The following is a 25,336-nucleotide window of genomic DNA, read 5'->3' as shown; positions in this document are numbered from 1 at the left end:
TCACTATTTACCACTCCACCAATTTTTGTGTCATCTGCGAACTTACTGATCATACCTCCTACATTCATATCTAAGTCATTAATGTACACTACAAACAGCAAGGGACCCAGAACCGATCCCTGCGGTACACCACTGGACACAGGCTTCCAGTCACAAAAACAACATTCGACCATCACCCTCTCCCTCCTGCCACTAAGCCAATTTTGGATCCAATGTGCCAAATTGCCCTGGATCCCATGGGCTCTTGCCTTATTGACCGGTCTCCCATGCGGGACTTTGTCAAAAGCCTTACTGAAGTCCATGTAGACTACATCAACTGCACTACCCTCATCCACACACCGAGTCACCCCCTCAAAAAATTAAATAAAATTGGTTAGACATGATCTCCCCCTGACAAAGCCATGCTGACTATCCTTGATTAATCCTTGCCTCTCCAAGTGGAGACTAATTCTGTCCCTCAGAATTGTTTCCAATAATTTCCCTACCACAGATGTTAGGCTCACTGGCCTGTAATTCCCTGGTTTATCCCTACTACCCTTCTTGAATAATGATACTACATTACCTATCCTCCAGTCCTCTGGCACCTTCCCTGTGGTCAGAGAGGTTCTGAAAATTTCTGTCAGAGCCCCTGCAATCTCCTCCCTTGCCTCACACAGCAGTCTGGGATACATCTCGTCTGGGCCTGGGGATTTATCTACTTTTAAGCCTGCTAAAACCGCTAGTACCTCCTCCCTCTCAATGCTAATTTGTTCAAGTAAATCACAATCCCCCTGCCTGATTTCTATGCCTACATCGTCCTTCTCCATAGTGAACACAGATGCAAAATATTCATTTAAAACCTCACCTACATCTTTCGGCTTGACACACAGATTGCCACTTTGGTCCCTAATGGACCCTACTCTTTCCCTGGTTATCTTCTTGCCCTTAATATATTTATAATACACCTTGGGATTTTCCTTTATTTTGCCCACCAGTGTATTTTCATGCCCCCTCTTCGCTCTCCTAATTTCTTTTTTAAGTACCCCCCTGCACTTTCTATACTCCTGTAGGGCTTCCACTGTTTTTAGTCCTTTGTATCTGCCAAAAGCCTCCCTTTTTTTCCTAATCCATTCTTGTATACCCCTTGACATCCAGTGTTCCCTAGGCTTGTTGGACCCACCCTTGACCTTTATGGGAACATGGTGTGGAGATGCCGGTGTTGGACTGGGGTGAACAAATGTAAGAAGTCACACAACACCAGGTTATAGTCCAACAGTTTTATTTGAAATCACAAGCTTTCGGAGCGCTGCTCCTTCATCAGGTGAAGTGGAGAGATGCGTAAAGACACAGCATATATAGTCAGAGAATAATGTCAGATGATTACAGGTAATCTTTCTAACTGCCATTTATCACACCTCGGCAGAGAGATAATCACAGCAAAGGTGTGAATGGTGTCCAAACAGGTTAGTCAGGAAAACATTACATCAAAGAACAATGAGGTGGGATCACAAGGGGTCAAATGTTGCAGATGCTGGGATCTGTATGAAAAACAAAAAACAGACAAAAAACTTTTTTGTTGTGGCTGGAAATCACAGCAGGTCCAGCCGCATCTGTGTAGAGAAAACAAGCCAATGACGATGGACACCTACAGATGCTGAAAGACGCCGTCGTAAGAACGGGATATGACGCTCGACTCGTCGATCGACAGTTCCGACGGGCCACAGCAAAAAAATGGCATAGACCTCCTCAGAAGACAAACACGGGACACAACCAACAGAGTACCCTTCATCATCCAGTACTTCCCCGGAGCGGAGAAACTACGCCATGTTCTTCGCAGCCTTCAACATGTCATCGATGATGAAGAACACCTCGCTAAGGCCATCCCCACGCCTCCACTACTCACCTTCAAACAGCCGCCTAACCTCAAACAGACCATCGTTTGCAGCAAATTACCCAGCTTTCAGGAGAACAGTGACCATGACACCACACAACCCTGCCACGGCAACCTCTGCAAAACATGCCAGATCATCAACACAGATACCATCATCACACGTGAGGACACCACCCACCAGGTACATGGTACATACTCATGTGACTCGGCCAATGTTGTCTACCTCATACGTTGCAGGAAAGGATGCCCCGGAGCATGGTACATCGGCGAGACCATGCAGACACTGCGACAACGGATGAACGGACACCGCACAGCAATCGCCAGGCAGGAGTGTTCCCTCCCAGTCGGGGAACACTTCAGCAGTCAAGGACATTCAGCCTCCGATCTTTGGGTAAGCATTCTCCAAGGTGGCCTTCGAGACACACGACAACGCAAAATCGTAGAGCAGAAACTGATAGCCAAGTTCCGCACTCATGAGGACGCCCTCAACCGGGATCTTGGGTTCATGTCATGCTACATGTAACCCCACCAGACTTGAGTCATCATTGGCTTGTTCTCTCTACACAGGTGCGGCCGGACCTGCTGTGATTTCCAGCAAAAAAAAAGTTTTTGGTCTGTTTTTTGTTTTTCATACAGATCCCAGCATCTGCAACATTTGACCCCTTGTGACCCCACCTCATTGTTCTTTGATGTAATGTTTTCCTGACTAACCTGTTGGGACACCATTCACACCTTTGATTGCTGTGATTATCTCTCTGCCGAGGTGTGATAAATGGCAGTTAGAAAGATTACCTGTAATCATCTGGCATTATTCTCTGACTATATAAGCTGTGTCTTTATGCATCTCTCCACTTCACCTGACGAAGGAGCAGCGCTCCGAAAGCTTGTGATTTCAAATAAAACTGTTGGACTATAACCTGGTGTTGTGTGACTTCTTACATTTATGGGAACATGTTGGCGTTGTACTCTCTCTATTTCCTTTCTGAATGACTCCCACTGCTCTGATGTGGATGTTCTGACCAGTAGCTGATCCCAGTCCATTTTGGCCAGATCCTGCCTTATCATATTAAAATCAGCCTTCCCCCAATGCAGAACCTTTGTTTCCGGTCCATTTTGTCCTTTTCCATGACTACCTTAAATCTCACCGAATTATGGTCACTGTCACCAAAATGCTCCCCTACTGACACTTCTCAGTAGCAGTGAGCTCCAGCCAGGTGATGCTAAACACTCAGCTGAGAAGACAAAATCTACAAAAATGCATTGAAAACAAAGCTGATTTATTTGACACATATCCAGAATATTAAGCTCCAGCCCAGTTATAGGGGTCATTAACCTCAGCAGAAACAAACCCCAACTGTCAGAATGAACATGGTTCAGTCCTGGGTGTGATTGACAGCAGCAATAACAGCAGAATCCAACCCATGCAGTGAATTGTGAACTGGCTGGTGTGTCAGCAGGGTGGACGACTGAGTGAATCCCTTCCCACACACGGAGCAGGTGAACAGCCAATCCCCAGGGTGAGTACGTTGGTGTACAGTGAGTTCAGATGGCTGCCTGAACCCAGTCCCGCAGTGAGAGCATCTGAACGGTCTCTCATCAGTGTGAACATTTTGATGGCACATCAGTTCCCCAGAACTTTAATAGCACTTCCCACAGGTGAACGGTCTCGCCCCAGTGTGAACTCGCTGGTGTTGCAGCAGGTTGGATGACCGAGTGAATCCATTTCCACACATGGAGCAGGAGAACGGTCTCGCTGGTGTCTCAGCAGGTTGGATGACTGAGTGAATCCCTTCTTACACACGGAGCAGGTGAACGGCCTCTCCCTGGTGTGCCTGCATCAATGAATTTCCAGTTGGGACGGGCAATTGAATCCCTTCCTACAGTCCCCAAATTTCCACGGTTTCTCCGTGGTGTGGGTGTCCTTGTGTCTCTCCAGGTCGGACAATCAGTTGAAGCCTCGTCCACCAGAGCTGAGCGGCAGACATGTGAGAGGCACAGAGTCAGTGAGAGGAGGATAACAAGAGTGAGGAGAGCAGGCCTGGGACCAGAGCTGAGCGGTGGTAGTTGGGCCGTTGTTGGGCTGTGGCTGGGGTGGCACGGTGCTAAGGGGCTGTCCTACCATGTCCCAGGTTGTTGTTCCCCGCGGCGTCCACGGTGCAGAGGAGTAGGCATCCATGCCCCGGTAGGCTGCGTCCAGCGTTAGTGTGATTTCGGAGGCTTTGTTGAGGTTGAGGTCGCTCTGCTCCAGCAGACGCTGTTGGGTGTAGTTGGACCTGTGGCCCGCTATGAAGGCATCCTGGATCAGTTCCTCCGTGTACTTAGCGGGCGTTACCGCCTTACACCCACAGGCCCGGCCAAGCACGGACAGTGCTTGGAGGTATTCCTCAGTCGATTCCCCAGGTTGTTGCTTGCGACTCCCCAGGAGGTGCCTGGCGTACACTTCATTCATGGGGCGTGCATACTGGGTCTTGAGGAGCTGGAGGGCGTCTGTGTACGAGGTCGCGTCCTGGATGACTGATTACACTCGGTGGTTCACCTTGGAGATCAGGACAGACAGTTTGTCCGCATCCGTTGTGACCGCAGTGGAGGCAGTCAGGAATGTCTCGAAGCACATGAGCCAGTGAGCAAACTTGGTGGAAGCGTCCACTTCCCGACTGTCCAGGTCCAGGCATGCTGGTGTGAGGATCTTCTCCATTATAAAAATTTAGTTAATAAAATTGATGCGTCATCAATTACTCAAAAGACTGAGGTTGAGCGAGTAACAATCAGGCTTTTATTAACTAAAGAATGAAGGTCTTGTCTCGAGTGGTCGAACCGTCCAGAATACTAAGGGACTGGGAGGTAGTCACTTATATACCTGGAATAGTGGGAGGAGTCAGCCGAGGCATGTCCAGACCTGTACCTAGTGGAATACACATACCTCTACAGACAGGTATAACAGTGGTTTACCACACCTGTGAGAGGCACAGAGTCAGTGAGAGGAGGATAACAAGAGTGCGGAGCGGAGGCCTGGGACCGGAGCTGAGCGGTGGACCTGCGAGAGGCACAGAGTCAGTGAGAGGAGGATAACAAGAGCGAGGAGAGGAGGCCTGGTACCAGAGCTGAGTGGCAGACCTGCGAGAGGCACAGAGTCAGCGAGAGGAGAGAGAAAAGTAAAAAGTAATTGAAGTGTGACATCACCAGAAAGCAGGTAAGTGATTAGTTGGTGAGTATTTCTCTGTTTCTCACTTTTTTCCAAACTTAAATCTTGTGGTTTTTAGTTTCTAGTGTCTCTGTTGTGTAGCGGGGACTGCTGGTAAACAAGAGCCCTTGAGTATATCATTTAATTGTAATGTAATTGGTGGGATTGATTTGATTTAATTTAATTTGTATTAATTAAAGGGTAATCATGGCAGTACAGCTCGGCACCGTGGTATGCTCCTCCTGCACTATGTGGGAAATCGGGGACACTTCCTGTGTCCCTGATGACCATGTGTGTGGGAAGTGTATCCAGCTGCAGCTACTGGCAGACCGCATTGCAGCACTGTAGCTGCGAATGGATACATACTGGAGCATTCGCAATGCTGAGGACGTCGTGGATAGCACGTTTAATGAGTTGCTCACACCACAGGTAAAGGCTGCACAGGCAGGACGGGAATGGGTGACCGCCAGGCAGAGTAGTAGGCGCAGGCAGGTAGTGCAGGGGTCCCCTGTGGCCATCCACCTCTCAAACAGATATACCACTTTGGATATTGTTGAAGGAGATGGCTTATTGGGGGAAGACAGCAGCAGCCAACTTCCTGGCACCATGGGGGGTTCTGCTGCACAGCATGGGAGGAAAAAGAGTGGGAGAGCTATAGTAATAGGGGATTCTATTGTAAGGGGAATAGATAGGTGTTTCTGCGGCCGCAAATGAGGCTCCAGGATGGTATATTGCCTCCCTGGTGCAAGGGTCAAGGATGTCTCAGAGTGGCTGCAGAGCATTTTGGAAGGGGAGGGTGAACAGCCAGTTGTCGTGGTGATTATAGGTACCAACAATATAGGTAAAAACTGGGATGAGGTCCTAAAAGCGGAATATAGGGAGTTAGGAGGTAAATTTAAAAATAGGACATCAAAGGTAGTAATCTCAGGATTGCTACCAGTGCCACGTGCTAGTCAGAGTAGAAATAGAAGGATATTTCAGATGAATACATGGTTAGAGGAATGGTGCAAGGAGGAGGGATTCAAATTCCTGGGACATTGGAACCGGTTCTGGGGGAGGTGGGACCAGTACAAACTGGACAGTTTGCACCTGGGCAGGACCAGGACCAATGTCCTAGGGGGAGTGTTTGCTATGCTGTGGGGGAGGGTTTAAATTACAATGGCAGGGGGTTGGGAACCTGTGCAGGGAGACAGAGGAAAGGGAAACAAGCATAGAAGCAAAAGACAGGAAGGAGAAAAGCAAAAGTGGCAGTCAGAGAAATCATGGGTTTAAATCAAACATGGCCACAGTAAATAATAATTCTAAAAGATCTAAGAGCATTAAAAAAACAAGCCTGAAGACTTTGGCCTAGAAATTCAGTTGGGCGCGGCAGCCGTTAGCGCCTTAGGAGTAGATTTCGAGCGCTAGGCGCTTAGCGGCCGGGCGCAGCGCGATCTGCGCCTCGCCCCAACTTCAGTACACATTTAGCGCCAGCGCAAAGTCTTAGCGCGCGCCCTGCTGCGCGCGCACATCATGACTTCATTTGCTAGTGCAACGCCTTTTGTGCGCCCCGAACCGGAACTTCACTCGCGCCGGCCCATTGTGCGCCGGGCGGCCCGAGCGACTGTGAAGTGGAACGGTACACAGCCCAGCCGGGCCGCGGGGAGCGCAAATTAAAGGGCACTTACCCAGCAGTATAAAGGCCAGCCATTTTGCAGCATTCACTCTTGTGCAACGGTTTTTTGGACAGAGACCAAGGAGGAGAGTTTACTGGTTTGGACCAACACTTGGACAGGTATTTTTGGCTCAGGCCAGAGCTTACCAATTATCTTTGCCTTCATTCAGAGCTCAGTGTTTGCCAGCATATAATGGGGGCTGCATTGGGTGGCAACGCTGAATTTCAGCCTTATGCCAGAAGGGCTTACTGACGCCATGAGAGTGGCGCAGCCCTGGCTAGACGCAGAGGGGGCAACAGGCGTCGCCAACTGAGGCCTTACCCACGCAGGGTATACCGCCAGCAGACCTCCTATCTGACCATGTCTGCCGCAATGTGTGTTAGGAGGCTGTGATTCCGAAGGGAGGTGGTTGCAGACATCTGCCGGCTGCTTCAGAGAGATCTGCAGCCACAGCTGATGCGCAGGACGTCTCTGTCAGTGGCCGTGAAGGTGACGGTGGCTCTCAACTTCTATGCCACCGGCTCCTTCCAATCCGCTACTGGGGACATCGCTAACATCTCCCAGTTTGCCGTGCATTGCTGCATCTTCCAGGTGACCGAAGCCCTTTTCAGAAGGAGACATCAATTCATCTCCTTCCCCATGACCCTGGACAAGCAGCAGCAGCGTGCAGTGGGGTTTGCAAGAATAGCGGGCTTCCCCATGGTGCAGGGCGCCATTGACTGCACGCATGTGGCTCTGCGGGCACCTCTTGAGCATGCCGAGGATTACCGCAACCGGAAGGGCTACCATTCCCTCAATGTACAGCTGGTGTGTGACCACAGGCAGCGCATCCTAGCTGTCAATGCCCGCTTTCCAGGCAGCAGCCACGATGCCTTTATCCTGCGACAGACAACTGTGGCTGACATGTTCCAGGCACAGCCTCCCCCAAGAGGATGGCTTATCGGGGACAAAGGCTATCCTTTGTGTACCTGGCTCATGACCCCGCTCCGCGCGCCCACGACCCCTGCTGAAGAGGCATACAACGAGAGCCATCAAGCGACGAGGAACCTCATAGAACAAACAATCGGCGTGCTCAAGCAACGGTTCCGCTGTCTCGATCACTCCGGGGGAGCCCTCCAGTATTCGCAGGATCGAGTCTCCCAATTCGTCGTCGTTTGCTGCATGCTGCACAACCTGGCTATCCGCAGGACTCAGGCATTGCCACCTCACGTTGGACCACCACCTCAGGAGGAGGAGCAGGAGGAGCATGAGGACGACGAGGACGAGGAGTACCAGCCCAGGAGGGAGGCACAAGGCCCAAGGGCCGCCCGTCGGCGGCTTATTGAACGTCACTTCTAGGCCCCCTGTCAGGGAATGGCTTGTGCCAATGATAGAACATGATTGCAGCCGCTCCGCAAGCCCTCAGCTGGTTAAGGCAACAAACACTTCAAAGATCAAACATGGACAATGTGAATAAATAAAATGGTTTATTGTACAAACTCTGGGCCCTTCCCACATGAAAACCAAAAACAGACGAAACCCCCAAAAAACACTCAAACACATTACTCGCTCCCACAACCTGGAGAGGATTAACAAAACAGTGCAACTAAAATGGCCGTCATTCTCGGCCTTCGTCAAAAACAAACATCACATCATCGGCCTTCAAAAAACAAACATCCAATTCTCGGCCTCAAGAAACAAACACAAATGGCCACACATTCGAATATTTGGCCCGCTAGGGCGATGCCTTGGCCATCTTTGGGTGGCCCCTGCCTGCCCTGCTGCTCCGCCTCAAAGTAAGGCCATTGGCTGCTGCAAGGCTGGGGGCAGGCTCCTGAGGGGCACATGTCGTGACGGCAGATGCCCTTGGGGGTCGGCCTAGTCGAGGTCTGGCCATCGAGCGGGCGGCTGTTGATTGCTGCAGCTGTGGCTGGCCAGCATCAGTCACTGCAGCAGCTCTTGGCAGCTCCACTGGGGGACTGGCAGTGGCGGCTGGAGGAATGGCGGCAAGCTGGCGGATGGCAGGCGCTCGCTGGTCGCCTGAGACACTGGCACTCGCCCAGGCCAGCACTGCAGCATGCGCACCAATCTGCCGAGGGACAGACCGCTGTGCTGCTGCAGCGCGCCGGGTGCCCGGGCGATGCCTGGCTGACACAGCGAGTGTGGCAGCAGTGAGTGCCCGTGTTGACCTGTTCACTGACCGCAGCAGAGCAGCCAGTGACTGGACGGCACCACTGATCACCTGGCCAGTCGCTGACAGAGCTGCCCCGAATTCCGCCCGACTCGCTGCCTGATCTGCCCGGTATTCCGCCCGACTGGTGGCCTCTGAGGGCCCGAACTCGGCCACACTCCGAGAGAGGGAATCGATGGACTCCGGCAACCGTGCCACTGCCGCCATGAGCTCCGTGTGCCGGCGCTCCGAGTCCGCGGACAAGTCTTTGAGGCGTTCCATCTCCTCGGCGAAGAGCATCCCCTGACTGGAGGCCGGACTCTCCCTCTGGGGAGAAGTCCGCCGAGCTGGCCGACCCTTCCTGCGTTGCTGGAGGCCGCTGGGCCCAGCAATTGGACTCCCCTCCGATGCTTCCCCCCTCTGGGGAGAAGGCCGCCGAGCTTCCACCCCCCTCCCACCTTCCTGCAGCCCGCAGGCCCCAGGAGCTCCCCTCCCCTTCGACACTTCCGCCACGCTGCCCTCCAGGGAAGACGTGTCCCCTACATTGGCCTGGGTGGCCGTGGCTGAGGGTTCCCCTGATGGGCCGCCTTCCTCTTGCTCCTCCTCCTGCTCCTCTTTGGAGGGTCTGTCACTGGCAAGTTCAGGGACCTCCTCTTCACCATCTGAAAGCAGGAAGGCACAAGAGTAGCTTTAGAGTGAGGAGGGGGCATCAGTGCGGGATGCATGAGTGGTGGCATTCAGCGCATTGGTCGGACAGTGGCAAAGGATGTAGATCTGATGCGCAAGTGGGACGAGAGAGGTGCAAAAGGTGATGTCCTCACCATTGCTGCCCAGAACAGGGTCGGCATCTCCACATGCAATGGGCCCAATCACCCGGCCACCCATGAGGCGCTCCACGCAATGTTGCAGTTCGGTGAGTGGCTGGATATGGGGTCGGCCTCCCCCGGTCGCAGTCCGGCTCTTGCGATTATTCGCCAGCTTGGCCTGCAAGAGAAAGAACGGCCTCTAAGTACAGTGTGTCGCCGTGATCTTGTGTGCACTGCCCCCCATGGTGGAATAGCTTGGCCAGTGTGTCGCCATGATCTGGTGTGCACTGCCTCCCATGGTGGAATAGCCTGGCCAGTGTGTCGCCATGATCTGGTGTGCAATGCCTCCCATGGTGGAATAGCTTGGCCAGTGTGTTAAGTGCAGAATGTGCAATTGATGCTCATGCCTGTCCCATAGCTGCTGGATGAAGGCTGGCCATTAGAGCTTTCAGGTCCCTTTGCCCATAATGTGAGGTGCACATGCAAGGATGAGGAGGTCACTGGAAAGGGTACTCACCCTGACAATGCGTGTGAGGTCATTTAACTTTATGCGGCATTGGGCACTGCTCCTGGGGACGTCGCTGTTGGCTGACAGCTTGGTGGCGACATGCCTCCAGGCTCTCCTGTAGACGCGGACCGTCGCCTTCTTGCCATTGTCTGGGTACAAAACATGGCGCCTCTTCTCCACAGCAGCAATCAGCACACTCAGATAATGCTCTGAGAAGCGCTGCGCACATTCACGGGCCTTCTCCATGTCTCCAGGCGCTATTTGGGTCCAGCAGCAGTGTTCAGGCCTAGCTGGAGGGCTCCACTATCCAGGGCGTGGCAGCAGACACAGTCGACCCTTCCCCCTTAAGAGCTGGCCGGCGCCAGGGTGTCTGCTGTCAATCACGAGATGGCCGCACCTGCGCTGCGCCCGGCCTCGGCGCTATCGATCACCACCTCTGGCTTAGTGCCCAAAGAGAGGCGTCCAGCAGCAGTTTTAGCGCTCGCCCGAACTCCTAGGGCGAAGCTAATGAATATCGGAGAAGTGGCATCGATTTGGCGGTGGCCGCAAACTTTAGCGGACGCCCCACTTTAGCGCCCCAAAAGTGGCGTCAATGAATTTCTAGGCCTTTGTGTCTTAATGCGAGGAGCATTCGTAATAAGGTGGATGAATTAGCTGCGCAAATAGATGTAAATGGATATGATATGATTGGGATTACGGAAACATGGCTCCAGAGTGACCAAGTCTGGGAACTCAACATCCAGGGGTATTCAATATTCAGGAAAGACAGGCAAAAACGGAAAAGGAGGTGGGGTAGCATAGCTGGTTAAAGAGGAGGTTAACACAATTGTAAGGAAGGATATTAGCTCTGATGATGTGGAATCTGTATGGGTAGAGCTGAGAAATACCAAGGGGCAGAAAACATTAGTGGGAGTTGTATACAGACCCCCAAACAGTAATGCGGAGGTTGGGGATGGCATTAAACGGGAAATTAGAGACGTGTGCAATAAGGGCACAGTAGTCATCATGGGTGACTTTAATCTACATATAGATTGGGCTTACCAAATTAGTAACAATACAGTGGAGGAAGAATTCCTGGAGTGTATACAGGACGGTTTCCTAGACCAAAATGTTGAGGAACCAACTAGAGATCAGGCCATCTTAGACTGGGTATTGTAGAAGTGCATTAGCGTAGAAATATATATTCACATATACTCTCTTATATTAAAATGGAGTCTGCAACTTTCAGAAGGTCAAAGTGGCTTCACACAGAGAAACAGGCAGGTCCATATTAGGAAGCGGTGGAAGGAAGATGATATGACTGTCTTCAGCTTGCAGGCTAGGCAGTTCCACAAACAAGATAAGCATGGTAGAACAAAAGCATGATTACCGAAGGACATTTACTGTAAACATTGTATGAATGTCCAGAACCAAAATGAGAGACAAACTGTCTCCATTGTATAAGATTAGTTAACTTTATCCAAAGGTATTCCTGCATCATGACTATTGATTATCTGTTGGCTAACCATATCTTAAGACACTGAGGCTCCGCTGACCCTCCAGTCATCTTCTTGTTGACCTTAAACATTCCTTACTCATTCCTTTCTTAGATGTTTACTTCGTTATTAATTATGTCTCACTACCATGCCATGTGATAGAAGGTTTTGATCTTTGTGTATAAAAAGAGGTGTTATTGTCCATGTATTCGGAGAAGTCATGATAGCCTTTGCCTACGTGAAGCTCCCCTTGCTAGCAAGTAGATTAAATAAAGTCTGCCTTTGACGATCACTTTGTTTCACAGAGTCTTATTGAACAGTCGAAACTTCGACAGTATTATGTAATGAGAAAGGAATAGTTAGCAATGTTGTTGTGTGAGGCCCCTTGGGGCGGAGCAATCATAATATGATCAAATTCTTCATTAAGATGGAGAGTGAAGTAGTTGACTCAGAGGCTAGGGTCCTGAATTTAAATAAAGGAAACTACAATGGTATGAGGTGAGAGTTGTGTAGGATTGATTGGGGAATGTTACTCAAAGAGTTGACGGTGGATAGGCAATGGCAAACATTTAAAGATCGCATGGATGAACTACATAATTTGTTCATCCCTGTTTGGCATAAAAATAAAACAAAAAAGGTGACTCAACCGTGGCTAACAAGGGAAATTAGGGATAGCATAAGATCCAAGGAGAGGACATATAAATTGGCCAGAAAAAGCAGCAAACTTGAGGATTGGGAGCAGTTTAGGATTCAGCAAAGGAGGACAAAGGGGTTAATTAAGAGGGGGGAAATAGAGTATGAGTGTAAGCTAACAGGGAACATAAAAACTGACTGTAAAAGCTTCTATAGATACGTGAAGAGAAAAAGATTGGTGAAGTCAAGCGTAGGTCCCTTGCAGTCAGAATCAGGGGAATTTATAATGGGGAACAAAGAAATGGCTGACCAATTAAATACATACTTTGGTTCTGTCTTCACAAAGGAGGACACAAATAACCTCCCAGCGATGTCAGGGAACATAGGGTCCGATGAGAGGTAGGAACTGAATAAAATCAGTATTTGTAGGGAAATGATGTTAGCGAAATTGACGGGATTTAAGGCTGATAAATCCCCAGGGCCTGATAATCTACATCCTAGGGTACTTAATGAAGTGGCGCTAGAAATAGTAGATGCATTGCTGGTCATCTTCCAAAATTCTATAGATTCTGGAACAGTTCCCATGGATTGGAGGGTAGCTAATGTTACCCCACTATTCAAAAAAGTTTGCAGAGAGAAAATAGGGAATTATAGACCGGTAAGCCTGACATCGGTAGTGGGGAAAATGCTAGAGTTCATTATAAAAATGTAGTAGCAGAGCACTTGGAAAACAGTGACAGGATTGGACAAAATCAACATGGATTTACAAAAGGTAAATCGTGCTTGACTAATCTACTGGAATTTCCTCAGAATGTATCTGGTAGAATAGATAAGGGAGAACCAGTGGATGTGGTGTATTTGGACTTTCAGAAGGCTTTCGATAAGGTCCTGCATAAGAGATTAGCGTGTAAAGTTAAGGCACATAGGATTGGAGGCAAGGTACTGACTTGGATAGAGAACTGGTTGGCAGACAGGAAGCAAAGAGTTGGAATAAAGGGGTCTTTTTCCGAGTGGCAGGCAGTGACTAGTGGGGTACCGAAGGGATCGGTCCTAGGACTCCAGCTATTCACAATATATATTAATGATCTAGATGAGGGATCTAGATGTAATATCTCCAAGTTTGCAGATGACACAAAGCTGGGTGGGCGTGTGTGCTGTGAGGAGGATGCCGAGAAACTCCAGTATGATTTGGACAGGTTGGGTGATTGGGCAGATGCATGGCAGATGTGGATAAATGCGAGGTTATCCACTTTGGTGGCAAAAACAGGAAGGCAGATTATTATCTGAATGGCAATAGATTGGGAGATGGGGAAGTGCAACGAGACCTGGGTGTCCTTGTGCACCAGTCACTGAAGGTAAGTATGTAGGTGCAGCAGGCGGTTAAGAAGGCAAATGGTATGTTGGCCTTCGTAGCGAGAGGGTTTGAGTACAGGAACAAGGATGTCTTGCTGCAGTTGTACAGGGCCTTGGTGAGACCACACCTTGAGTATTGTGTGCAGTTTTGGTCACCTTTTCTGAGGAAGGATGTTCTTGGCATGGAGGGAGTGCAGCGAAGATTCACCAGACTGATACCTGGGATGGCACGAATGACGTATGAGGAGAGATTGGGTCGATTAGGCTTATACTCGTTGGAGTTTAGAAGAATGAGAGGGGATCTCATTGAAACTTATAAAATTCTAACAGGACTAGAGAGACTAGATGCAGGAAGGATGTTCCCGATGGCGGGGGAGTCCAGAACCAGGGGTCACAGTCTAAGGATAAGGGGTAAGCCATTTAGGACAGAGATGAGGAGGAATTTCTTCACCCAGAGAGTGGTGAACCTGTGGAATTCTCTACCACAAAAGGCAGTTGAGGCCAATTCATTAAATATATTCAAGAAGGAGTTGAATATATTTCTTAAGGCTAAAGGGATCAAGGGATATGGGGAGAAAGCAGGGACAGGGTACTGAATTTGGATGATCAGCCATGATCGCATTGAATGGCGGAGCAGGCTCGAGGGGCCGAATGGCCTACCCCTGCTCCTATCTTCTATGTTTCTATGACTTGGCTAATGACGCCATTGAGGAGGCCAGCCAACGAAGCTGAGGAGCATGACAACTGCAGCCACATTTCCGCCAGATCCATAATCGAGCAAACCATCGGCTTGCTGAAGATGTGCTTCAGATGCCTGGATAGATCAGGTGGAACCCTACGGACCAAGTGGCTCCTCACATACCCTCCTCAGATGGTGATGATGATGGAGGAGGAGGAGGAGGAGGAGGGCGAAAACGAGCATCAATCAGCGGCAGTATTACGCGCGAACATTGCTGCCCGGGATGCAAGGAACGCACTCATCCTGGTCAGATTTGCTTAGCCTAGTAAATCAAACTCTTTTGCCTCGCAGCTTGTTACCGGAGCATCGACAATGGCCAAACCCTGCAGATTCCTAGCTATTTGACCAGCATCCTGACAACTGCAAGTAATCCTAAGCCCTCAATGTGAAAGCCCCATTCGCGAAATGACACACGCCAGAACTGCAACAGTTGACATCAGAATTTTTATGCACAAGAACCAACTGATGGCATTTTTACAATATACACAACATTTCACCCAAGTGACTACCCTTGTGACTACTTGTGCTTTATTTTCCTCTTACGCATGCTCCTACGTAGTGGTTCCCCTGTGGCTTCAGCAGATGTGGAGGCCCCTTGCTCACTTTCCTGCTGCTCCTGTCTTGACACCTTTGGCGGGCGTCCACTGGGGTGGCAAGCCTGTGAGGGCTCGTCAGCAGTCTGCTGCTCCTGCGGCTGTGCAGGGGTTGAGACGTCTATCTCACTTGGGTGTGGACTCCGGCGGGGCTCTGACCGAGGGCTGTGCAGTGGCATGGAAGTGTGAACACTTGGAGAGGAACCCCCACTTCCTTGAGGCCTGCCACCAACCTCCCTCTCATGGGTCAGCTCCCCCTCTGTGCCTGCAAGTGGCTTGAGAGCACCTTGCTGCACATCAGGGGGGCCATGGGGACCTGTATCTGCAATGGCAGTCTTACTCAGAAGGACTTCCATGAAGGTCTGGTTTCTCTGTTCAATAGATCCCCATCGCTCCTCAAGAGATGTCATTGTATTCTGAACACTCACCATGTTTTCCATACCCTTGCGACTAACCTCCTCCATGGCCGTAGCCCTCCTCTCCTCTACCGTAGCCAGCCTTACCACGGAGGCAGCAATCATTTCCACGTAGGTAGCCATCCTTTCTGTGTTGATGCGTTCATGCGCCACTGACTCCACAAAGGCTCTGCTCATGTTCGCTATGGACTCCTCCATTCGCTCCACACTCGCAGCGACCCTGGAGACAAAACCTGCCAGAGACTCCTGCATCTGTGCATGGAGTTCCATCACCTCTGATCTTCTGGATGGACCCAGAGGCAGAGGGTCGACATGCAGCTGAGCCGAGCTGGGAGAGTCCTGCGCCCTCCGACGAGGACTCTCCACTGCTGTCCCTGTCTCCACAATCTGCTGATGCTCACTTGTGAGCTGTGATATGCCAGGTGACAACACTACTCTATCTCGCGATGGTCCCACCTAGGTGTGAGTGTCTGCGCTGGTGCTGGGTGCGCTTATTGCTGATGACGCTGCACCCTCAGAGGTTGCAGATTCCTCTGAGGAGTCTGGATGCTCAGGCTCTTCCTCCTGCACAGTGCAGACGGGGGCTCTTGATGGTCTTGTGGGGGAGTCAAGGAACAAGTTAGAGATGTGATGCCAAGGGTACATGCACATTGCATATTGCAGATGATCATAAGTCCATATGATGTAGCTTCAGAATCATTATCAGCGACTCATGCAATGTCAATGAGAGAGATGGAAAACTATTCTGTCACCAGCTTGCGGGGATGCACCTGTCTGTCCTTCCCCAACTTCTGCATCTATGTCAGCCCCGGCAATCTCGAGGACGCCTTCCTCCCAGGGGGTGAGCTGGGCTAATGAGGGCAGCCCTCCTCCTGTCCTGGCTCGCTCTCTCATGTTGTGAGCTCTCTTCTCCTGCAATGAGGGAGACAAGTGGAGTTTGAGTGAGAATGAAGGAGTGAGTGTAGAGATTCCATAGCATAGATACTTAGAAGGAAACAAAGATGGAGTGAGATTACAACACCAAGGGCCCTCCCTGTGTGTTGTCAGTTGTTTTCATAGCATCAGAGTGATAGGGAGTGTGAGGGCTGCATGGTAGAATAGTTAGGTGAATGTGAGCATAGAGAGAAAGGGAATGGCTAAGGGTGCATGGATGTGAGTGTCAAGTGGGATGTGGAGCAAGAGATTGCTAAAGCTGAGTGCTGGTGAGGAAAGGCAATGGGGATCAGATTGAGGGTGATGGAAACTTCATACTTACTTTTCCAGTGCGATGAAGGTCATGGAATCTTTTCCTGCACTGCATCCAGGTGCGCCGTGTGAGCCCCAAGGAGTTGACTTCCCCAGCCACCTGTAGCCACACAGCCTTGGTCTGACTGGGAGGCCTCTTCCTCCCTGAAGAAGGGAACAGGACCTCCCTGTGGGCCCTAGCCCCATCCAACAATGCCTGCAGTGATGCCTCATCAAATTTAGGCACAGCTCTTGCCCTCCCGCTGGCCATTGCTCCTGCAGGCTCCTGTGCCATCATAAGGGGAAAGCTTGGAAGCGCGCAGAGGAAGCAAGGCTTGCTGTGGACCTTAAATGCAGCAGCAATGATGATGTCATCGGAGGGGACTTGCAGTCATGAAAAACCCATTTGCAAAGGCTTCCCACATGTTGGAAATCAATTGGCCAATTGAGTTAAAATTGCATCAATCTCACACATCCATTTAGATTCGTGTGGGAATCATGAAATTCGGGGAACCCAACAATTGCCCGCACCTGAGTTAAAATCGACCCCTTTGTGTCCTCACAGCTTACTGTCCCACCTAGCTTTGTATCGTCAGCAAACTTGGATACATTACACTCGGTCCCTTCATCTAGGTCATTAATATAGATTGTAAATAGCTGAGGCCCCAACACTGATCCTTGCGACACCCCACTAGTTACAGCCTGCCAACTGGAAAATGACCCATTTCTCCCTACTCTCTGTTTTCTGTCCGTTAACCAATCCTCTATCCATGATAATAAATTACCGGCAACCCCATGCGTAACAACCTTTTATGTGATACCTTACCGAATGCCTTTTGGAAATCCAACTATATCCACTGGTTCCCCTTTATCTACCCTGCTAGTTACATCCTCAAAAAACTCGAATAAATTTGTCAAACATGATTTCCTTTCATAAAACCATGTTGACTCTGCCTAATCATATCATCATTTTCTAAGTGCCCTGTTCCACTTCCTTAATAATGGATTCCAGCATTTTCCCCAGGACTGATGTCAGGCTAACTGGCCTGTAGATCCCTGTTTTCTCTCTCCCTCCTTTCTTGAATAGCGGGGTTACATTTGCTACCTTCCAATCCACTAGGACCTTTCCAGAATCTAGTGAATTTTGGAAGATCACGACCAATGCATCCACTAGCTCTGCAGCCACCTCTTTTAGAACCCTAGGATGTAGGCCGTCAGGTCCAGGGGATTTGTCGGCTTTTAGTCCCTTTAGTTTCTCAAGTGCTTTTTCTCAACTGATATGAATTACTTTAAGTTCCTCGCTCTCATTAGCCCCTTGGTTCCCCACGATTTCTGGAATCTCAACCTTCTCCAGTGTAGCTCACGCAGCTCCAGCTCACGCAGCCTATGCCGGGCTGTCCGCAGTGCGGCCGCAACATGCCCGTAGACTTGTACGAGTGGTCGGGACCTCTCGCCCTGACCGAGGTGGACGAGAAGCTTGCGCAGCCCCTCCGTGTCAAGTATGACAACATGGACAGAGATGTGCTGGGTAAAGTGCTGAGCCCGGCCCAGGTACTGACTGCAGCTGAGAGCTGAACACACAGGAACTGCTCCAGTGCCTGGAGCCAGCAACAAGAGGCAACAAAAGCAAGGAAGGCACAGAGTACAAAAGCAAGGAAGTTATGATGAACATTCATAAAACATTGGTTCGGCCTCAACTGGGGTATTGTGTCCAATTCTGGGTGCCACACTTTAGGAAGGATGTGAAGGCCTTAGAGAGGGTGCAGAAAAGATTTACAAGAATGATTCCAGGGATGAGGGACTTCAGTTACGTGGATAGACTGGAGAAGCTGGGGTTGTTCTCCTTAGAGCAGAGAAGGTTGAGAGGAGATTTGATAGAGGTGTTCAAAATCATGAGAGTTCTGGACAGAGTAGATAGAGAGAAACTGTTCCCATTGGCGGAAGGGTCGAAAACCAGAGGACACAGATTTAAGGGGATTAGCAGAAGAACCAAAGGCGACATGAGGAAAAACTTTTTTACACAACGAGTGGTTAGGATCTGGAATGCACTGCCTGAAAGGGTGGTGGAGGCAGATTCAATCACTGCTTTCAAAAGGGAATTGGATAAGTACCTGAAAGGAAAACATTTGCAGGGCTACGGGGAAAGGGCAGGGGAGTGGGACTAGCTGAAGTGGTCTTGCAGAGAGCCGGCACGGGCTCGACGGGCCGAATGGCCTCCTTCTGTGTTGTAACCATTCTATGATTCTAAGCTTATATTGTGGTTAATAACAGACAAAACCTGTTCTTTCCCCTGATCTGATTACAGGTTCCAACCAGTCGATTCAGTGAATGGAATGTCTTATCAGTGTTGCCATGGTGACCTGTCTGCAGTGAAACGCCTGTTTGAGTTTCTAACTCAGACTAAACTTCTCTTTCCCATAATACACATTATATCAGACATTTGATGTCAATGTATTTCAGCCATGTTATGTTAATATCTCTAAAATCTACAGGGAGATCAGATACACAAATCTTTAAAAGTTGGAGGACAAGTTTATAAAGTGGTTTAAAAATGTTACCCGAGGTTTTTTATAAATGGGGCGGAGAAAACAAAACCATCGGTTCGGCTACAGTTAGAATAAGTTTTGGGCATCTTACACTGGGAAGGATGTCGGGGCCACAGAGAGGCTGCAGAATAAATTCCCTGAGGTTATACCATGGATGAGAGGCTTTAGTTATCAGAGAATCAGAGAATGATACAGCACAAAAGGTGGCCATTCGGCCCATCATGCTTGTGCCAGCTCTTTGGGAGAGCTATCCAATTAGTCCCAATCCCTTGCTCTTTCCCCATATCCCGGTAACTGTTTTCCCTTCAAATATTTATCCAATTCCCTTTTGAAAGTTACTCTTGAATCTGCTTCCTCCACCCTTTCAGGCAGTGCATTTCAGATCATAATAACTCACTGGGTAAAGAAATGTTTCCTCATGATGACCTGTCTGCAGTGAAGCACCTGTTTGAGTTTCTAACTGAGGCGAACTTCTCTTTCCCAGGAGGAGAGACGAGAGAAACTGGGGCACTTCTCATTAGAACAAAGCAGAGTGAGAGGAGATGTGAGCGAGGTGTTTAAACTTGATCAACGACACCGACCAAAATATCAGAGACACTCCCTGTCCTTCAGGACCTGTGTCTAGGGGAGAAGCTGATAGGTTTATCAGATCATCTTTGGGTTAAATGTTGTGCTCGTGGAGCTGAGCCCCTAGTGTCAGCATCAAACACTCTCCAGTCGGGTACAGCACGGGTTAGGTACAGAGTAAACCCATCAGCCGCTCCCTGACACAGATACCGAGCGACAGGGAGTGTCCGGGACAATGACATTTCTCACTCAATAAGGAATAAATTGATCCTGTACCTCTCCCCATTAATCCTGGGCTCCACACGGGGCGATCCTGCTCCTGTTTCCCTTCCTGTAACAGCACTGAGCTAAACCCAGCCCATAATGAGCAGGGCTCAGGGAGGCTGGTTGCTAGGCACTGCAGTGATGTCATAAAGCAGGGCCATTCAGCCCAGCTGGTCGTCTCCTTGTCCCTTTAAAGGTGGAGAGCCGGGACACCCTGGCCTAGAAATTCAGTATAGCCATGTTTGGGGCGCTACAGTATGGCGTTCGCTAACTTTTGCGCCCGGCGCAACTTAGCACCACCTTCGCCGATATTCAGTTGCATCACCCCAAGAGGCTGCTGCTGCGCTAAAGCAGGCGATGCATGACTATCATTAGGCACTAAGCTGGCAATCCGGGGCGCAAACACCGAAGGCGGGTGCAGCGCAGGTGTGGCGAGGTGCTCATTGAGGGCAGACAGTCAGGCGCCAGTCAGCACTTAAAGGGGGAGGGTGGAATTGCTTGGCTGCCACGCCCTGCACACTGCAGCCCTAAGGCAAGGCCTGAACACTGCTTCTGGAACAGCTCCACGCCCAGGAGAATGGAGAAGGCCAGGGAGAGAGCGCAGTGCTTCGGCGAGGGTGACCTGAGGCTGCTGGTTGGCACAGTGGACCACAGGTGCCATATCCTCTTCCCTGAGGGTGGCAGGAGGCCGCTGCCCGCCGAATATCGGAAAGCATGGAGGGATGTGGCAAACAGGGTCACGTCCAACAGCGTGGTTGGCAGGACACCAACCTAGTGCCAGAAAAAATTGAACGATCTCACTCGGGTTGTCAGGGTGAGTACCCTTTCCAGTATCCTCCTCATCCCTGCATGTGCACCTCACTTTATGGCCAAACAGGTCTGAAAGCCCTAATGGCCAGCCCTCATCCAGCAGCTATGGGACTGTCATGAAAAGCACTTGCACAATCAGGACTTTAGACACTGTCAGGGCTATTCGACCATGGGAGGCAGTGCGGGCAAGATCAGGGCTTGACACTGACAGGGCTAATTGAACATGGGAGGCAGTGTGGGCAAGATCAGGGCTTGACACTGTACTTAGAGGCGGTCCTTTCTCTTGCAGGCCAAGCTGGTGCATAACAGAAGACAGCAGCGACAGACCGGGGGAGGTCGTCCTGACCTGAAACAGCTGAGAGACCTCGAGCAGCGAGTGGAGCGGATCATGGCAGGCCGGCTGAGTGGCCCCATCGCCACTGGAGATGCTGAACCTGTTCTGGGCACCAATGGTAAGGTCATCACCTTTTTGACCTCTCCCTTTCCACTTGCGCCTCACACCAGCATCCTTTGCCACTATCGAACCAATGCAGTGCACAGCAGCACTCACGCCTCCCTCGCTGCTGCCCTGTCCTCACTCTAAAGCAACTCTTGTGCCTCCCTGCTTTCAGATGGTGACTCGCCAGGTGAGGAGGCAGCCCCTCAAGCTGGCACTGTGTCCGAGTCAGACATAGAGGAGGAGGAAGAGGAAGCCAGCCCATCAGGGACACCCTCAGCCGAGGCAGCCCATGGCCATGATGGTGACACGTCTTCCCTGGAGGGGAGCAGGGGGGAAGGGTCGGAGCATAGTGAAGCTCTGGGGACCAGCGGGCTGCAGCAACGCGGGAGGCGTGGGGAAGCTCGGCGGCCTTCTCCCCGGAGGGTGAGTGTGGCCTCCAGTCCTGCTACGGTGAGCACAGAGGAGGTGCGGCTCCTAGCGGAAATGGGCGCCCAGGCTGAGCGCAGGCACACTGAGCTCATGGCTGCAGTGGCAAGGGTGCCTGGCTCCATAGAGTCACTGGCAAGGAGTGTGCAGGAATTCGGGGCAGCACAGGCCAGGAGTCTGCAACAATTCAGTGCAGCACAGGCCAGGAGTCTGCAACAATTCAGTGCAGCACAGGCCAGGAGTCTGCAGGGCATCGCGGCAGCACAGGCTAGGAGTCAGCAGGACTTCGCTGCTTCACAGGCGGCTTCTAGCCAAGTGCTCAGTCGTGCCGTGCATTCACTGGCTGCTGTCATGCAGACACAGACCAGGGCCACACGGGCACTAACTGCTGCCACACTTGCTGGATCAGCCAGGCATCGCTGGGGCATTCGCTGTGCCGCAGCAGCCCAGCAGTCTGTGCCTCAGCAGATTGCTGCGCATGCTGCAGTGCTGGCCCATGCGCGTGCCAATGTATCAGCCGACCAGGGAGTGCCTGTGATCTGTCAGGTTGGCAGCATTCCTGCAGCCAACACTGTCACTCTTCCATTGCAGCTGCCACCAGCTGTTGGACAGACTGCTGCCGCCCAAGCAGAGTTGGAGCAGTCAGCAGCCGGCCCCTCCAGTCCCAGAGCTGGTCCAGGCCGACCCCCAAGGGCATCTGCCATCTCAACATCTGACCCTCAGCAGCCTTCCCCCAGCCTTGCAGCAGCCACTGGGGTCCCATTGAGGAGGAGCTGTAGGGTGGGTAGGGGCCAGTCACGGAAGCGAAACGGATCACCCTCGCAGGGGAAAAAGTAGAAGGTGTGGCCAAATGTTTTGTTTTACTTATAAAAGCCGAGACTGGTGTATTTGTTTCATATACAAAGGCTGAGACTGCTGTATTTGTTTCATATTTAAAGGCCGAGACTGGTGTATTTGTTTCATATATAAAGGCCGAGACTGCTGTATTTGTTTCATATTTAAAGGCCGAGACTGGTGTATTTGTTTCATATATAAAGGCCGAGACTGCTGTATTTGTTTCATATTTAAAGGCCGAGACTGGTATATTTGTTTTACTTGTAAAGGCCGAGACTGGTGTATTTGTTTCATATATAAAGGCCGAGACTGGTATATTTGTTTTACTTGTAAAGGCCGAGACTGGTGTATTTGTTTCATATATAAAGGCCGAGACTGGTGTATTTGTGTTTTTGGGGGGGGTTTCTCTCCATTAGTTTGTCATGTGGGAAGGGCACAGAGGTATCACAGTAAAAATGTTCTTAAATCGCACTGTCCATGCTTTCTTTTGGAAGTCCTGGTTGCCCTGCTCGGCTGAGGGCTTGTGGAATGGCTACATTCATCTTCTGCCATTGGCACAAGCCATTCCCTGAGAGGGGGCCTAGAACCGACTTGCAATAAGCCGCCGACGGGCAGCCCTTGCACTTTCTGCCTCCCTCCTATGCTGGTCCTCCTCCTCCTTCTCCTGCTCCTCCTCCTCCTCAGGTGGTCCTCCAATATCTGCTGGCAGTGGCTGAGTCCTGCAGATAGCCAGGTTGTGCAGCATGCAGCACACGACAACGAAATGGGAGACTCGCTCAGGCGATTACTGTAGGGCTCCCCTGGAACGATCCAGACAGCAGAACCACTGCTTCAGCACGCCGATTGTTTGCTCAATTATGTTCCTGGTTGCTTGATGGCTGTCATTGTATCCCTCTTCAGCAGGGGTGCTGGGCACACGGAACGGGGTCATCAGCCAGGTGCACAAAGGATAGCCTTTGTCCCTGAGAAGCCATCCTCGTGGGTGAGGCTGGGCCTCGAACATGTCTGCCGCAGAAGTCTGGCGCAGGATGAAGGCATCGTGGCTGCTGCCTGGAAAGCGGGCATTGACAGCTAGGATGAGCTGCCTGTGGTCACACACCAACTGCACGTTGAGCGAATGGTAGCCCTTCCGGTTGCGGTAATCCTCGGCATTCTCTAGAGATGTCCGCAGAGCCACATGCGTGCAGTCAATGGCGCCCTGCACCATGGGGAAACCCGCTAATGCTGCAAAGCCCATTGCACTCTCTTGCTGCTTGTCAACGGTCATGGGGAAGGAGATGAACTGACGTCGCATTCTGAAAAGGGCATTGGTCACCTGGCGGATGCAGCAATGTACCGCAAACTGGGAGATGTTGGAAATGTCCCCAGTAGCGGATTGGAAGGAGCCGGTGGCATAGAAGTTGAGAGCCACCGTCACATTCACTGCCACCGACCAAGACGTCCTGCTCCTCAGCTGTGGCTGCAGATCTCCGCAAAGCAGGTGGCAGATCTCAGTGACCACCGCCCTTCTGAATCGCAGCCTCCAAACACACTGCTCCTCAGACATGTTCAGATATGAGAACTGCTGGCGGTATACCCTGGGTGGGTAAGGCCTCCTTTGCCGACGCCTGTTGCCCCTTCTCCATCTGGCCATGACTGGCACTCTCTGATGGTGTCTCTGAGCCCTTTGAATGCAATGGAGAAGCCCAACATTTCCACCCATTGCAGCCCCCATTATATGTTTCCAATCAATGCTATGACACTGAAGTTAAAGACAAGTGCAAAGCTGTGGCCTGAAGCCACAAGTACCTGTGCGAGTGTTCAGCCAAACCAGAAAGCTCTCTACCTTTGTCTCTCTCCAAAGATCCGTCTCTCACAAAGAAGGAGTGGTGCAAAATGGCTGCCATTTATACTGCAGGAGGAGTTCCCTTTATTTAGCGGCCCCCGCGCCCCGCAGTGACTGGGAACCATGAGTGCACAGATGAGTGCACAGTGAGATACTACAGTTCAGTCTATGAGATCCACAATCCATGTACTCAAATGGAGCAAGGTTGGTGTTTGATGTGGTAGAAGGCGGACTGGATGAGAACTGAAATAATCCAGAGTAAGAAAAGGCCCAAAAATGCAATAGTCTGTAACAGAACATCAATTAGTCTTCTCTTATCATGGCGAAATCAAATATTCAACACAATGTTTGAAATGTTGATTTATTAAATATTTATACAGAATATTAATCTCCAGCCCATTTATAGGGGTTATTAAGATCATTAGAATCAAACTATAACTGCTCAAATGAACATGGTTCAGTCCTCAATTCAATCTCAATTTTTTTTTCTATTCACTAATGCACAATTAAGAAGTTTGCAGAAGATACAAAAATTGGCCGTGTGGTTGATAGTGAGAAAGAAAGCTGCAGACTGCAGGAAGATATCAATGGACTGGTCAGGTGGGCAGAAAAGTGGCAAATGGAATTTAATCCGGAGAACTGTGAGGCAATACATTTGGGGAGGGCTAACAAGGCAAGGGAATACACATTAAATGATAGGATACTGAGAAGTGTAGAGGAACAGAGGGTCCTTGGAGAGCCTGTTCACAGATCCCTGAAGCACAGGTAGATAAGGTGGTTAAGAAGGCATATGGAAGAATTTCCTTTATAACCCCAGATTTCAAGGAATTGGATGATCTGTCAAAATTGAGATTAGTCCCAGGAGAAGGAGACAGACCATACCTTGGGGCCAAATATGTAACAACATGTCACAACCTGAGGACTGTTTAAAATTAAGACTGTTTAAAATTAATATTGAACGTACCAAATGAAGTACAAAGACTGTTTAAAATTAATATTGTTTAAAAGTAATATTGTATGTAC

The 25,336-nt window shown here is 50.4% G+C and overlaps 1 pseudogene; it reads left to right on the top strand.

Annotated features, from left to right (window-relative positions):
- Positions 1–25,336, top strand: part of LOC147118637 (uncharacterized) — a 138,822-nt pseudogene that overhangs the window by 31,107 nt on the left and 82,379 nt on the right.

This window comes from Somniosus microcephalus, chromosome 4, assembly GCF_052327205.1.
Source record: "Somniosus microcephalus isolate GS21.2 chromosome 4, FLI_Smic_1.0, whole genome shotgun sequence".
NCBI lineage: Eukaryota > Metazoa > Chordata > Chondrichthyes > Squaliformes > Somniosidae > Somniosus > Somniosus microcephalus.
The sequence above is the reverse complement of the archived record's forward strand: the minus strand, read 5'-3'. Positions and strand labels throughout refer to the sequence as shown.